This window comes from Moschus berezovskii, chromosome 14, assembly GCF_049115385.1.
Source record: "Moschus berezovskii isolate FMDL1 chromosome 14, NW_MosBer_1.0, whole genome shotgun sequence".
NCBI lineage: Eukaryota > Metazoa > Chordata > Mammalia > Artiodactyla > Moschidae > Moschus > Moschus berezovskii.
The window spans coordinates 55672146-55687380 of record NC_142473.1 but is presented as its reverse complement, the minus strand read 5'-3'; the positions used below and the strand labels follow the sequence as shown (position 1 = coordinate 55687380).

At 43.8% G+C, this 15235-nt stretch overlaps 1 long non-coding RNA gene across 2 annotated transcripts in view; it reads left to right on the top strand.

The window, feature by feature from the left end:
* Positions 1-15235, top strand: part of LOC129554021 (uncharacterized) — a 37888-nt gene that overhangs the window by 18955 nt on the left and 3698 nt on the right. Inside the window, exon 1 of one of the 2 annotated variants that reach the window (XR_008685549.2) lies at positions 634-750. The exons of the other annotated variant lie outside the window; for it this stretch is intronic. This is a non-coding gene — a long non-coding RNA (uncharacterized LOC129554021). Of the gene's footprint in view, positions 1-633; positions 751-15235 lie in introns of those variants that run through there. 2 annotated transcript variants of the gene reach the window in all.

The following is a 15235-nucleotide window of genomic DNA, read 5'->3' as shown; positions in this document are numbered from 1 at the left end:
GCCCTAGGCAGTGGTGGCCTTAAAATGCAGTATAGAAGCAAAGTCCTCCTGGTGGGCAGAGCTCTGAGCAGGAATTTCAGTTGTGAGCATTTGATGGAGTGACAAGTGTCTGAAGATGGAGATATATGCTTCTGAGCAGCAGTGAATCACTGGCTGGTTGGTCAGGGGCCTGGAAGAAGCACTGCAGGAAGATGAGGGAAGAGGCATGCGGAGGGGCTGACGGAGTGGGCACAATGTGAAGATGTTTATGTCTCACATCCGTGTTCACTAGGAAGCATATTCCTTATAGGATGCACGTGGTGGCTTGGTGGACAGGATGGCTTCCCTGGGGGATGGTGGTCAGACTCTGCCTTTAGCTGCCCCAGTGCTAGAGCAATGGAGCCCTGAGTGGAGCAGTCACTGGCAGGGATGGGGGCTCTGCACTGGCCCAATAGCGTGGGGCTGCCGCTCACCGAGGCCCTTCTGCCTGCTGCCTCTGCCTAACTTGCCACCCACAGAGTCCCCAGTGCGGCTCCATCCCTCAAGAAGCTTAAGCAAGCTGATTGCATCAGATCCTTTCTAATCTGGAGAGGGAGTGATTCTTCCTCTTGGAGACTTAAACTAGTTGTGGGTATGGGTTTGCCTTCCCAGCCTACAGAGTCTCTGCCAGCGCCAACACAGGGCTGCCTGATTTCCTGACAAAGCATTCTGTCTCATCGCCTCACCCTAACCGCCTCACCTAACGTCTCACCCCATTTTATGATGGAGAAGGTATGTCAAGGGGCACATTCCCATGGGATCCACTGGGTCTCCTAAGGAATGTTTCACCCTGAAAGTACCTGGTCTGAAAGTCTTAGTGAGGATACTAGCCTAGGGGTGACTCCATGTGGGGTCGAGTGCTGGCCTGGAGGTTGTACAGTGTGTATTGAACCAATGGCTGTTATGTGGTGCTCTCTCCATCAAGAAACCGAGGGTAGAAGGAGAAGTGGCCCCTCTTACCATCATTTCTGGCAACTCACTTACCATCATTTTGCACTGTGTTCCTACAACTCTCCGATCTGCCGGAAAGAAGACCGTGTTCCCAGGGAGGGGTGAGCTCGTCACCAAGGGCACAGGAGGGTTCCATGGAGCCTGAGGCTCTCACTGCCACTTGATCACTTTTGGATCTCTATACCAGTGGTGCAGAAGGCAAAATGGGTTTGTGATTGCAGCAGGGTGTAATCAACCCTGATTGTCATGAAGAGAAAGGGTTGCTGGCGCTTAGTGAGGCAGAAAGGAAGGCATTCGGAGCTCAAATTCCCTAGGACACATTACTTGAGCGCTCAGTAATAACACTGCCTGGGCAACTGAGACATCCTGGGCCTAACAAAGGCAAGGCCGCCAAGGGCTCAGATCCCTCAGGGACAAAGGTCTGGGTCATCTGCCTGGCAAGCAGCCTGACGGTGAGGGAAATTTAGTACAGGCTGCACCAGGGAGAAATGCTAAGTATCAGAAATGCAAATTCACACCACAGCAAGAGACCATTTTTTCACCCATCAGATGAGAATAAACCCCACAGTTGGACAACAATTTCTCTTGATGAGGCTGTGAGGAAAAGACACACTCTCACATTACTAGGGGCAGCGGAAAATGCTTCGACCCCTCTAGAGGGGACATGGCAACACCCAGCAGAATGACACGTGCGTTTATCCATTTCTAGGAATCCATCCCAAATACACACTGGCAAAGACCTGAATTGACATTGGCACAAGATTACTCACCGCCACACTATTTGTTTTTGCAAAGGACCCAGAGGAGCATCATCAAGAGGGCTGTGCTTTGTGGCAGCTGTTGGGAAGGGCTGGAATCCAGACAAAATGCTGGGTGATTTATTTGTTTCTAACAAATGTGTACTGAGGGCCTGCTCTGCGCTCGGTAGCTTACATATGTCACTCCATTTAAACCCAACGATCTTTCATACTTTCTGGAAACAAATTTATAGCTGCAGTCTCTAACACAGAAATTCTAAGAATATGTCATGAAAACATAAGCAAAAATGGCAACCATTTTTTTATGCATAAAGATGTCTACTGCGGTATTATTTTTCAGAGTTGCTTTTTACATTTTATCAGAGTTATGTCGGCACATGGTTCAAAAGCAAAATAAAAAGTCTAACTATACAAAAGAGCTTATAACGGTATCAGCAGTCCCCAGCTCTTCATCTTCCTGTCGCAGCCTGACCTCTGGAGGCAGCCCCTTTGAATCATTTCTGGTTTTCTATCTTTTGAGAGGTTCCTGCTATATCTTTAAATACTGTGTGTGTTTGTGTGACTCTGCTTTTAGCAAGTTTAGATAGTATATATTGGCTTTTTGCTATAGATTACATTAGGGCTTGTTCAAGAGCAAACACTATTTTTTATTCTCTTTAGAGCCCCAGGACCTGGCCTTAGGACTGGCAGGGAATGAGTATTAAATAAATATTTGTTAAATAAAGGAATAACTTGGGTAGTCAAGGGGTTGGGGCTGGGGCTAAGGGGAAGGCATTAGAAGCAGAGAGAAAAACATGGGCAAGAGGACAGAGGCCCCTTCTTCCTGACTAATAGGACCTGGTTCTAGTTCAGGGTGGCTATGTTCCAGCTAAGACTGCTCACCTTCCATACTCCCTTGCAGAAAGTAGAGACCACACTGAGTACAGCTTCTGGGAAAGGTTTCTGAAGGAAATCTGAGGTAGTTGGTGTATCATAGGCTCCTTCTCGCTCTTCCTCAGTTTTACTTCCTGGAACAAGGATGTGATTTCTGGAAGCTTGGCAGCCATCTTGCAATCACATTCTAAAGATGGAAGACCAAAGCAGTAGAAGGAGCTGAATTTGGGGGGACACCATTCAGTTTGACAGCAGCCTGGACTACCAGTCTCTGGACTTTCTGTTATCTGAGACAAATAGTGCTTCTATTTGTTTAAGATCATATAGTTGGTTTTTCTGTTTCCTGATAATTCATGCACTCTTAAGAGAGAGAGATGGAAAATGGCCAAAAGTTGATGGTTGTTGAGATATCAAGGGGATTCTGAAAATTTTAGGTAATAAAAAGTTTAAAAGAATGATGGAAATAAAAAATACATATAAATCATCCTTGTGATTTCCAAAAAGTTTGGCAAGACATCTGGGCTTCAGAGGTTGTTGCTATGTCTTATAAGTGTGCTGTAACCTCTAAAAAGTATGTGATTGTTTTCTTTTTTTTTGGTTTCACCACACAGCTTGCATGGGATCTTAGTTCCCTGACCAGGGACTGAATCCTGGGCCAACAGTGCGAAGGCACAGAGTCCTAACCACTGGACTGCCAGGGAATTTAAAAAGTCTATGATTTTGATTGGTTGTCTTAATGCTTTATTGGAGAAGGAAATGGCAGTCCACTCCAGTAGTTTTGCCTGGAAAATTCCATGGACGGAAGAGCATGGTAGGCTACAGTCCATGGGGTCTGAAAGAGTCGGACACGACTGAGTAACTTCACTTAATGTTTTATACTGATGATGACATTTAAATTGTCATCTCTGTTTTGGAGAGTCCAACAATTACCTGTGAATTCTCTCTTTCACCTGAAGGGGTTCATGGGCATGGCCTCTTCCTCAATATTGTACATGAGGTAAAATAAAACCACTCTGCAGAACTTCTGAATTAAACAAAGAGTCTGAGAGTTTTATCTCATTTAAATTAATAAACTCTGAGAAGCTAAGAGCAGGGCTTGGTGACCCCATGCAGAGCTCAAATGAGTTAACCAAATGGAAGCAAAATTAATCATCACATATTGGACTCTTGTGCTCCACCTCACACCCTGTCAGTCCAATTTTGACTCCAGCCAAATTGCTGCTGCAACCAGATCTGTGTAGGCATCACCCAGCCTGCTGGGCCTCAGCTGCATTTTATTGCTCTCCCTTTCTGCTCAGGGTTTCTTTGAAGCCGCAGTGGGACATGCCTTTGGGAACTCACAGGCCCTCATGCGTATGATCCCTGAATGTGGGTGGAATTAACACTCCAAGAGGCAGTGCTTACCTAGTGAGGGGTGAGAAGTGGCAGATAAATGCTCCCCAGTTCTGAGATGGTCTTAACAGATCCAGTGGGATCAAACCAACTCCTCAGCTCAGCTTCGTACTGGTCTCCCTCCTCTAGGGCTAGCTCTCCATTCCCCATAGTGACCAGCTTGTCCCAGTGTGCTTAGGACTTTCTTGATTTTAGCAATGAAAGTTTCCCCTCGAACAAGGGCTTTGAGCAAACAGGCATGGCTGGTTACTCCACTAGTTCCTCACTCCTGTACCCTGGGGTCACCTCCCAAATAAATCCTCTCCATGCAAGTCCTTGTCTCAGACTCTGTTTTCAGAGGGAACCCAGGCAATCACCACCCATTTGGGTCTCCTTGGGGTACCTGCCTGTCTCTGAGATATCTTTCCTTCCTTCTTTTTTTTTTTTTGGAATAAGTATCAAATCCCTTTATTTTCTTCCAAGCAGCTTAATTTCAGCAGTAACTATCCCATGCCACAATTCTCAGAGCTTCCCCAGCCCTACCCAAACAGGTTTTCTCCTAGCACCAAGGTTTTGGGAGGGCCCCTCATCCCCCAGTCCTTCCCCTGATTCCCCAGCATGTACAAAAGCTGTGAGTCACCAGACTACACTTGTTGCCATGGAGACAACACATCCTCCCAGTCTACCGGTTCCTTCAGGTCTGGGGCTGCTGCTTCCACTCCACCCATGGAGCTTGGGGGATCAGGTGAGGAAGAGTGAGCCCTTGCTGTGCTCCTCAACCCTCTGGGTCTGGGTCCTACCAGGGAATAGGGTGCTGCTTCCCGAATCTCTGGGACCTGTTCTAACTGGTTCAAAACAAGGACATCAAGTTGCAGCTGTCTGAGAACATCTATAGAGCATCATGAAGTGAAAAAGTGCATTTTCTGTTTCCTGCTGTTGTGGATTATTGTCTTGTGGCTTTCACCAGATGTTCACAGGTGGACTCTTATCTTTCAGTCTGCGGCAGTCAGAGCAGATGGAAGGGCTCAGGTGCCTCTGTCTCTTGGAATGAATATTTCTGGTTTCTAGGTTAGAATTTTGTCTGTTTCAAAGCTGGAGTGTTTTCTTTCTGTTCGAATTAAGGCATGGCTAAGTGAATTTTCCCTAGAGGCTCCAAGAGACAAAACTCGAGTAGAGAAGGTTGTTTTCCCCCAGAAACAAGGAACTACCGCCCTCTAGAGGATAAACATGTATATGATGGTTCAGGGAAGTTCGGAACAGCAGTTTTTCTGAATTTGTGCATGGTTTCTTAGGGGTTGTACTATAAAGAAAGCTGAGCACCGAAGAATTGGTGCTTTTGAACTGTGGTGTTGGAGAAGACTCTTGAGAGTCTCTTGGACTGCAAGGAGATCCAACCAGTCAATCATAAAGGAAATCAGTCCTGAATATTCATTGGAAGGACTGATACTTAACCTGAAACTCCAATACTTTGGCCACCTGATGCGAAGAACTGACTCATTGGAAAAGACCCTGATGCTGGGAAAGATTGAAGGTGGGAGGAGAAGGGGATGACAGAAGATGAGATGGTTGGCTGGTCTCACTGATGCAATGGACTTGAGTTTGAGTAAGCTCCAGGAGTTGGTGATGGACAGGGAAGCCTGGTGTGCTGCAGTTCATGGGGTCCCAAAGAGTCGTACACAACTGAGCGACTGAACTGAACTCTCCTCCTTAGAAGGAAAAAATGCCATTGCTTAATCTTTAGGTTATCTAGTAATTTAATAACTTCTGTTGTTTCAGTGAAAGATTGGTTCCACTTGTAAAAGCCCAGCTGCATTGTGTTTGAACTGGTATGAGTTGAAGGATTGGGAGTGGGGAATCCAAGGGTTGGAACCCCAATAGATAGTTCAGTTTGGTTGTTTCTGGAGGACTGGTCTTGTCATTTCACAGATGACCCAATAATAAGTTTAATATCAAAAGTATTTCTGAACAAATTAGGCCCCCTCTGTAGATTTGTAGAAAATAGTTCTGTAATATCTCTCAACCTCCACTGAGGTTATAATAGTTAATACAAATTAACTATTTGTATTGGTTTCAAGAGATCCCTGAGTGCATATTTTAAGACTAAAATAAAGGGATTCAATGTCTGGGGTGGGGTTAAGGCCTCAAGCCACAACTCCATTAATTTAAATGTGCTAGCTCTTTATGAAAAGCCCTCCAATATGAAAGAAAAAGAAAAGAAAACCTTCCAAACTGCAGAACACTGTGTTTACAAAGAGGCTGTAAATTGCATTCTGTAATTTATGTTAATACATGTAAATAAATTAATTAATCTTCAAAAGAATGAGTCTTTTAACAGTTTTTAAGTTAGAAAAATGGCTTCCAATGGAAAAAAATGAAACTACTCAACTGAGTATTTTAAGACCTTTAGGTAAAAGGTAAATTTTATATTCTTAAAGAATTAAAACAGAATATGTGTAAATAACCTTGGAAAATGAACTAGGTTATTAATACAACTTCAAACACTATTCCTGTTTTCAAACCTAAGCCTTTTCTTCAAAATGTTTTTGGATGGGAACCAGGAAAATCTAACTTTGGTTTAACAGCTTCATGGTTCCTGCTGAGTTACAAAATAAATATGCAGATCAGGACCAGTGATATGCAAATTCACACCAGGTCAAAAATGGGCAGTCACAAAGGTTTTAAGAACTGCTTCAGTACTAAGATTTCTAATAAGGTAGGTTCTGAGAATTCCATTACTCTGTGAAATAAACATAAGGAGGCCCTTGATCCCCTCTGCCAAGCAGCCTGTCCACAGCCACAGCCCAGGCCCTCCCATGGCTGGGAAGTATGGGATTTCCTTTTGCTGCTTTCACAGATGACACCACCACCCAGCTGATAACTTTACTGAAAACAAAGAGATTCAGCATAGTCTTCATTTGAATTCTCCTGTTGGGAACCCCCAAGCTCCCTCATTTCCTCTCCAGAGTTTCCTATTTTCTAATGTAATTTGTCCCTTGTTCAGTTATCTGGAGCACATTACCAGTAAATGACTATGTGTACATAAATCACTGATAGTGTTCTTTAACTTCTTGGTTTTAGTCTCTTCAAGGGTGTTTTCCCCTTATTTATGTTGATGACTCATCTTTTCCCCCCCCCCAGTCTAGGGAAACAAGCTACAAGCCTGCCTGAGAGTTTCAGATCCACGTTGAGAAACTTGTGTTGAACGCTCTGGGAGTTGAGAAAGGACAGAGTAAATGTACACACTACGCCCCCTGGTGGCTGCACTTATCTAGGGTTTGAACCCATAGTGGCAGGTTCCTGTATTAAGTGTTAATTAACTAGTTCTGTTGCAGGCAGAACATGCAAGAGCTCCTAAGTGACTGGATAAGGGCTGGACCTCTCTCACTTTTCCTCATTCAAATGAACACCCTGGTGAGGCAGGAGATAGGTCAACCCCAAGCTGAGCAACTGGAGTTTGTTCCCTGTGGACAGATACTCTAAGATGAAGATAATAGCAAGAGGATAAATAGAAGAGGCTGAGAGCTGTATATTTTTCTGAATTTATGCATGGCTTCTCCTTAGAAAAAAAAATGCCCAGTAGTGGTGTGGATCAACTACTGCTTCTGTGTCAGCAACTCATACCCTCACTGTTAGGCAGTGTTCTCTGAATGTTGGTTTTGTTTGACCAAGAGTCTTGCCAGAATCTGAAATCTTAGACTTGTGATCTGCATGAATCCCTGAGAATCCTTGGGTTTTAAGAGAAAAAATGTGTTCCAGTTATGAATGTTTATTATATATGATCATTCTCAGTTGGGGAATTCGTCTTAAACAAGTGTAACAGAAGCCCTCATGGCCAGAATGGGGCTGGATGGAACAGATTAGGCTTTGAAATAAGCTGCTTGTGATTTGGAGTTGAGAGAAGAAAGAAAAAAGCAGGAAGGAACAGCCATCTAATCTTGCCCGTGTTCATCCTTTATCAGATGGAGTTCTGCCTTATTGGTCTCCCAGGTATTTTGTAACAATGTGCCTTTATCAACTATGAGTTTTACAGGCAAAGTTCTCAAACAAACAGACATAAAACAGAAAAGTAAATAAATACCAGGAAATTAAATTCTAATACATACGCCCTTAATATTTTCTGTCAAGGCAAACCCTTTGAGAAAATAAATTATACTGTGAATTTTGTTAAAAGATGACTGTAGGTCTTCTCCTTGATCTTACCACAGTGGGAAATGAAAATGCAAATGTGGTATTTTAGTTCCTGCAAGACTTCGAATTTAATTTCTTAATCCCCATACCCCAAAATCTAAATTAAGTGGAAATTTCAAGTTCCCTGATTATTATTACTCACACTAATATTTGAGTTTGTAAATGAGTATTAAACTAAATTTAATTATTTTACAGAACCAGTATTTTATAAATTGGTTCTTGTACTTGTGTAATATTGTACTTTATGTAATATTGCAAATTTTATAAATCTACAGTTTTCACTTTTGTTATCACATTCCTCTTATAAATTATTATAATCAATAATTATTGATTGTTTAATGTTGTTGTTTGAGCGACTGAACTGAACTGAACTGAAATGTTGTTTAGTTGCTAGGTCATGTCCAACTTTTTTGCCACCCCATGCACTGTAGCTCACCAGGCTCCTCTGTCCGTGGGATTTTCCAGGCAAAAATACTGGAGTGGGTTTCTATTTCCTTCTTCAGGGGATCTTCCTGACCCAGGGATCAAACCTACATCTCCTGCATTGGCAGCTGGATTCTTTACCATTGAGTCATGAGGGAAGTCCCTCCTTATGCAGGCTATACTCTAATAAAACATTTAAAAGATAACTAAGACTCCCTTGATACTACATTGCCCTAGATAACTCAAGGTCTGCCTCTTTTGGCTGGGTAACTTGAGGTGGCATCCTATTATATTAGTTTTTCCTCTAATAGCTTTCCCATTCATAGAATGAAAGCAATTTATTCAGTAAAATTTTCCTAAGCTCCTAATACATGGCAGGCATTATTGTCGATGCCTGGGATACATCAGTGAAATAAGCATACACAGATCCCTGTCCTCTTGGAGCTTAAGTTTTAGAAATGAGAAAGAGACAGGCAATAAACAAACACATGGGCAAATGATACAGGATGATTGTAGGTAGTAACTTTTTGTTATGGCAAAAAGAAAACTAAGAAGGACAAGAAGAGCCAGGATTATGGAGGGAGCAGGATGCAATATAAAATGGCATTGAAAATACATGTACAGTAATTTAAATTGTGACCAGTGCTAAGTGGAAGCATAAAGCAGGATTAGGAGAAAGAGAGATGGAGTGTTTGTGACAGGGAGGCAAGAGATCAGATGAGACGAGATCACAATGTTTACGGCATAGCAGATTGGATATGGCCTTTTCAGGGCACTGTAAAGACTTTGGCTGTTAGCCATTCGAGGATTTGAGCAGAGAAACACTATGATTAGGCTTAAGTTCATAGTCATTCTGGTGGGTGAGAGTAGAAGGAGGAAGATCAGTTAGGAGGTTGTATCAGTCAGGGTCCTGCAAAAGAAAGAAACTGCTCAGGTGTTTTAAACAGAAAGGGATTCAATATAGGATATTTGGAGCTTACAGAATTGTTGGAAGGGCTGAAGGAGAAGTCAGGTGTCCTCACTAGCATTGGTCTTCAAAGTCTCACCACTGTGATGAAACCCAATTGTAAGAAAGATGATTCTGACTCCTGCAATTAATGTTATACTTCAAACTGGCTCTCACACCCATGAAGCTGGTGGAGAGACCTTGGAAGGAAAAGGGATCCAGAATCCAGTCACCAAAATAGTCCTGTTTGTTTCCCTTTGCTTGCCAGCATTCACATCATCAAAAAGATGATTCCATTTCCCACCTTCTGTATTTTGTTTGTGTGATTATAATCAGGAACTAATTGATAGACCCTAATTGCAGTGGGGGGCTTCCCTGGTGGCTTAGTAATAAAGAATCTCCCTGCCAATTCAGGTTCCATCGCTGGGTTGGGAAGGTCCCCTGGAGAAGGAAATGGCAACCTACTCGGATATTCTTGCCTGGGAAATATCATGGACAGAGGAACCTGGTGAACTATAGTCCATGGGGTCGAAAAATAGCTGGACACAACTTGGCAACAAAACAACAACAACAAATAGCAATGGGCTCTGGGAAATGTGGCTTTTAACTTTCCAACCTCTCCAAGAGTGAGGAGAGCAATGAGAGGGGTTAAGAAAGACAGTCTGATTACTATCTGCAGCAGAGGTCACTGAAACAATCTAGGTGACAGACAGTGGGGACCGAGACCGAAGTGGTAGCAGTGCAGTGGTGAGAGGTGATTGCACTGGATTCAGTGTACAGTTGAAAGGTAGACAGTACATTTTGTTCATGGCCCAGATGTGGGGTGTGAGGGAAAGAGAGGAGTCAAGGCTAACTCCTGGTTTCTTAGTCTGAGCTTTGGGAGAATGAGGCTAACATGTCCTCATGAGGGAATGTCTAAGTTAGAGCTAGAGGGTGAAGGCCACATTTAGACAGAGGTTGATGACCTGTTTCTAACCATTCACCATGAGTTCCAGGGGCACAGTGGAAGCATTTCAGAAGGTAAAGAAGTGTGAGATAGAGAATGTGTGGAGCCTCATAGAGAGGACCCAAAAGACTTGGGCTTCATAAACAGGAGCAAAGGGCAAAATGAGATTGGTCCTTACGATCCTTGGGGAAGAAAGTGGTGGTAAGGTTATGAATGCTGGGATGAGAGAGGGGTAGGAGGTCTATTAAAACATACCGTTCTGGGGCTCGCCCTTAACCCTTGCTGCTGGATCATCATGAACCGGGATTTATAATCAATACCCTCAGTTCAGTTCAGTCGCTCAGTCGTGTCCGACTCTTTGCGACCCCATGAATCACAGCAAGCCAGGCCTCCCTGTCCATCACCAACTCCCGGAGTTCACTCAAACTCATGTCCATCGAGTCAGTGATGCCATCCAGCCATCTCATTCTCTGTCGTCCCCTTCTCCTCCCGCCCCCAATCCTTCCCAGCATCAGAGTCTTTTCCAGTGAGTCAACTCGTCGCATGAGGTGGCCAAATTATTGGAGTTTCAGCTTTGGCATCAGTCCTTCCAATGAACACCCAGGATTGATCTCCTTTAGAATGGACTGGTTGGATCTCCTTACAGTCCAAGGGACTCTCAAGAGTCTTCTCCAGCACCACAGTTCAAAAGCATCAATTCTTCGGCGATCAGCTAGGTCTTCCTAAATTAAGACCCTTGTAAATATGATGTCACCTTGTCCCTAGATAAATAAGAAGCCTTGTCTCTGCCTCACGATCCTGGGAAGCAGTAGTAGCAGTAAGTACCTAAAGCATCCTCACTCTCCCACCTGGCTCTCCAGGCCACCATTGGTGAGTCCATAACAACCAGCAAGATTCTGTCACGAACTGGGCCAAACTCCCACAAGCATTTTTGCTCAAGAATATCACAACCTTATTTCATCAAGCAGCCTCCAGCTGTCCCCCTATTACAGAAGTATGTTCTGTGATAGAGCCAGAATCCTGCTTCCCTGTGTGACTGTGAACAGAACTCTGTTACGGCCTGAATTAAGCAAGAAGTAAATCTTTTCTTGCCTGGAGAAGCCCAGGGACAGGGGAGCCTGGTGGGCTATCGTCTATGGGGTCGCACAGAGTCGGACACGACTTAGCAGCAGCAGCAAATCTTTTCTTTGTTTGCTTGTAAGAAATATCTTCCTTCTCTGAGTTAAAACAAAAAACTCCTATGTCTTTGGTGATAGTTTTAGAGGTTTATTTTTCGTATTTAGACATTTAATTTCCTTGTGATTACTTAGGTGTGGTGCAATGTAGGCATCCACTTCTTTTTTTTTTTATCTTTCTCATGTGCAGAGCCAGTCATCCCAATACCATTCATTGACTCATCCTGTAAAAGGGAAGAACAATCTGACTCTGTATTAGATTTATTTCTTTTATTTTAATCTTCCTATTCTATTGCTTTTGCTACAAGTTAACTACTAAGTTGCCAAAAGCCTGAGCTATACAGGATAACCCATTCTCAGCTCTTACACTTCTGGCTCAGTCAATCAGGGCTGCAGGGCAATCTGTGACAAGTATAAGACATGAACCTCTTCAACTGTGAAAATAGCAGCATCCTATCTGATTCTCTGGGAGAATTTCTTGAGCGAATAATATAGCCTGCAGAAATACACAGTTACAGAAAAGCAAAGTGTGATTATAAATGGTTTATTTCTTTAGATTATAACACTCATCATAATGAAATTGCATTTTTAAGACTGTTACTACTGACAGTGCATAAAAACATTGCTTTCTAATCATAGCAAAGTATCAAGAGATTAGAGATTTATCTCAGGTAATAAATTTGAAGATGGAGCACACACTTTTGCACTCAGATCCAGCAGACCCCTCAGATGTCTTAGGGAACATGAGAACTAATGTGGGCATTGAAAAAGATCCTGTGTCCCACCTTTCCTAATATAGTACAGTTGTCCGAAGGTATTTGTGGGGAAATTGTTCCAGAATCACCTGCGGGTACTGAAATTCAAGGATGCTCAAGTCCCTTATATAAAATGACATAGTATTTGCATTTAATCTATACACACGCTCCCATATACATTAAATCATCTCTAGATTCCTTATCGGAGAAGGCAATGGCAAGCCACTCCAGTACTCTTGCCTAGAAAATCCCATGGATGGAGGAGCCTGGTAGGCTGCAGTCCGTGGGGTCGCTAGGGGTCAGACACAACTGAGCGACTTTACTTTCACTTTTCCCTTTCACACATTGGAGAAGGAAATGGCAACCCACTCCAGTGTTCTTGCCTGGAGAATCCCAGGGACGGGGGAGCCTGGTGGGCTTCCGTCTATGGGGTCACACAGAGTTGGACACGACTGAAGTGACTTAGCAGCAGATTCCTTATAATACCCAATACAATGTAAATGCTATGTTGCTGCTGCTGCTAAGTCACTTCAGTCGTGTCCAACTCTGTGTGACCCCATAGACGGCAGCCCACCAGGCTCCCCCGTCCCTGGGATTCTCCAGGCAAGAACACTGGAGTAGGTTGCCATTTCCTTCTCCAATGTGTGAAAGTGAAAAGTGAGAGTGAAGTTGCTCAGTCATGTCTGACTCGTAGCGACCCCATGGACTGCAGCCTACCAGGCTCCTCCATCCATGGGATTTTCCAGGCAAGAGTACTGGAGTGGCTTGCCATTGCCTTCTGTAAATAGCTGTAAATACCATGTAAAATTCTATGTAAATCACTACTGAGTCTGTGGTAGATTCAAGTTTTGATTTTTGGAACTTCCTGAACTTTTTTTCCAGTATTTTCAACGCGTGGTTGGTGGAATCTGTGGATGCAAAGGTCCAACAGTACTGCCATTGCTGGCAAGCCAGTCAGCCCCCTGCCACGCTGCCTTCCTCCAACAGCCCTGTTCACAAATCCCTGCAGAACCAGGCCCCATGCAGGCGAGGGCTCCAGCTCAGCCAGGAAGAGGAGCAGGACCAAGCGGCCCGGCAGCAGCAGCAGGAGTTAGGACTTTCTCTCATTCCTGCAGAGGGGCAGAAGAGAAGGAAAGGTTTCCATATGGGGTTGCTCAAGATGTGGACCTCTCAAACTTCCTTAGCTTTACATTACAGTCAGAAAACCAAGAGAGTAGGCTCCAGGGGCTCCATATACTTGGCCGGCAATTAGACTCTCCTCTTGCCTTTCAGAGGGGCTTCCCAGGTGGTATTAGTGGTAAAGAACCCGCCTGCCAATGCAAGTAAATGTAATATATAACTTAAGGTGCATATATATACCGTAAATATATTAAAAATATATATTTGCCAATCTGATGAACCATATTGCATTACAGTTTTAGAAACCACTTTGTGCTGTGCTGTGCTTAGTAGCTCAGTCACGTGTGACTCTTTGGAGCCCCATGGACTATAGCCTGCCAGGCTCCTCTGTCCATGGAATTCTCCAGGCAAGAATACTGGTATGGTTAGCTGTTCCCTTCTCCAGGGGATCTTCCCAACTCAGGGATCGGACCCAGGTTTCCCACATCACTGGTGGATTCTTTACTATATGCTATTTATTATTTATGTCTTCATTTTGTAAATAAAGCAGTTGATACACAGGTTACTAAGGTAACCTGACCAAAGTCACAGAGCCAGTGGTGGTTGAGCCTGAATTATCACTGAGGTTGTTTGACACCAGACCTGTGGCATAGATCACAAATTTTGCCTGAAAGTATCAAGGAAAGCTCAACATTGGAAGTGATATTTGAGATAGGTCTTAAAAGACAGTTACTAAAATGATACTGTTTTAGACTGGATAAAATATGACATGAAATCAAAGACTTCAGACTAGAAGGAACAATGAGTGTAAATGCACAGAAATCTGAGAGCCAGGACCCCTTGGGGAAGGTTGCTGGAGGTTGATCCAGGTGACACTTCTCACCCATCTTGGGGATGGAGACATAGCAGTCTTTCTCTATGCCCTCCCTTGCTCTTTCCAGCAATTCCTAATACGCCTTCCCAGAGGTTTGTGTCCTCTGGTCTTCCTATCTCTAACCTTCATCAGGCCAGGCACCATGCCTGTGTGTGGTCTCCTACATGGCCCTACTCCTGCAAAACCTTTCAGATCTTTGATCTCAGCTCCAACACTATTCACCTATTTTCATTCTAGCCAGCTACTTTGCTGGGAATGTCTTCTAACCTACTCAGAAACTGCAAACTCTCCATACTAGAAATCTCAAGATTCATCATCCTCACCCTCGTTTTTTACCAAACTCCTCTGTCTGTCCAGCTTTCACTCTCTTTCTCCTGGAACACCTCCTAGAAACACCAATTCCCTGGCCTCCTTTGATCGCCATAGCCACTGCCTCAGTTCAGGCACCTGGATTTTTGCCTGGATTTCTGCCTAGAACTAGGTCTCCAACTCCCCTGACTTCACCACCACACGTTCTGGAACTTTTCATGAGTCGTGTTCCCTGGTACCCAGCAGATCTTTCTGATCTTTTAATGTAGCAGAGAGATGGAGAACTTAGCAAGACTAGAAATTGCCATGGGTCTCTAGGCCTGAGGTTTGATTTCTATTTTGGAACATTAGTACTCTGCTCAGGGACCAATGCTCCTCAGTTGACTGGAAGCCTCCCTGTTGTCTGTTCTGGGTAGCTTCTCCCATCTCAAGCACAGACCCTGACTCACCTGAAGAGACTTCGTAGAAGTGGCACGGACTATTCCAATTATAAGAGTAGTTTGTGTCCATACTCCTATTATTTTTCAAG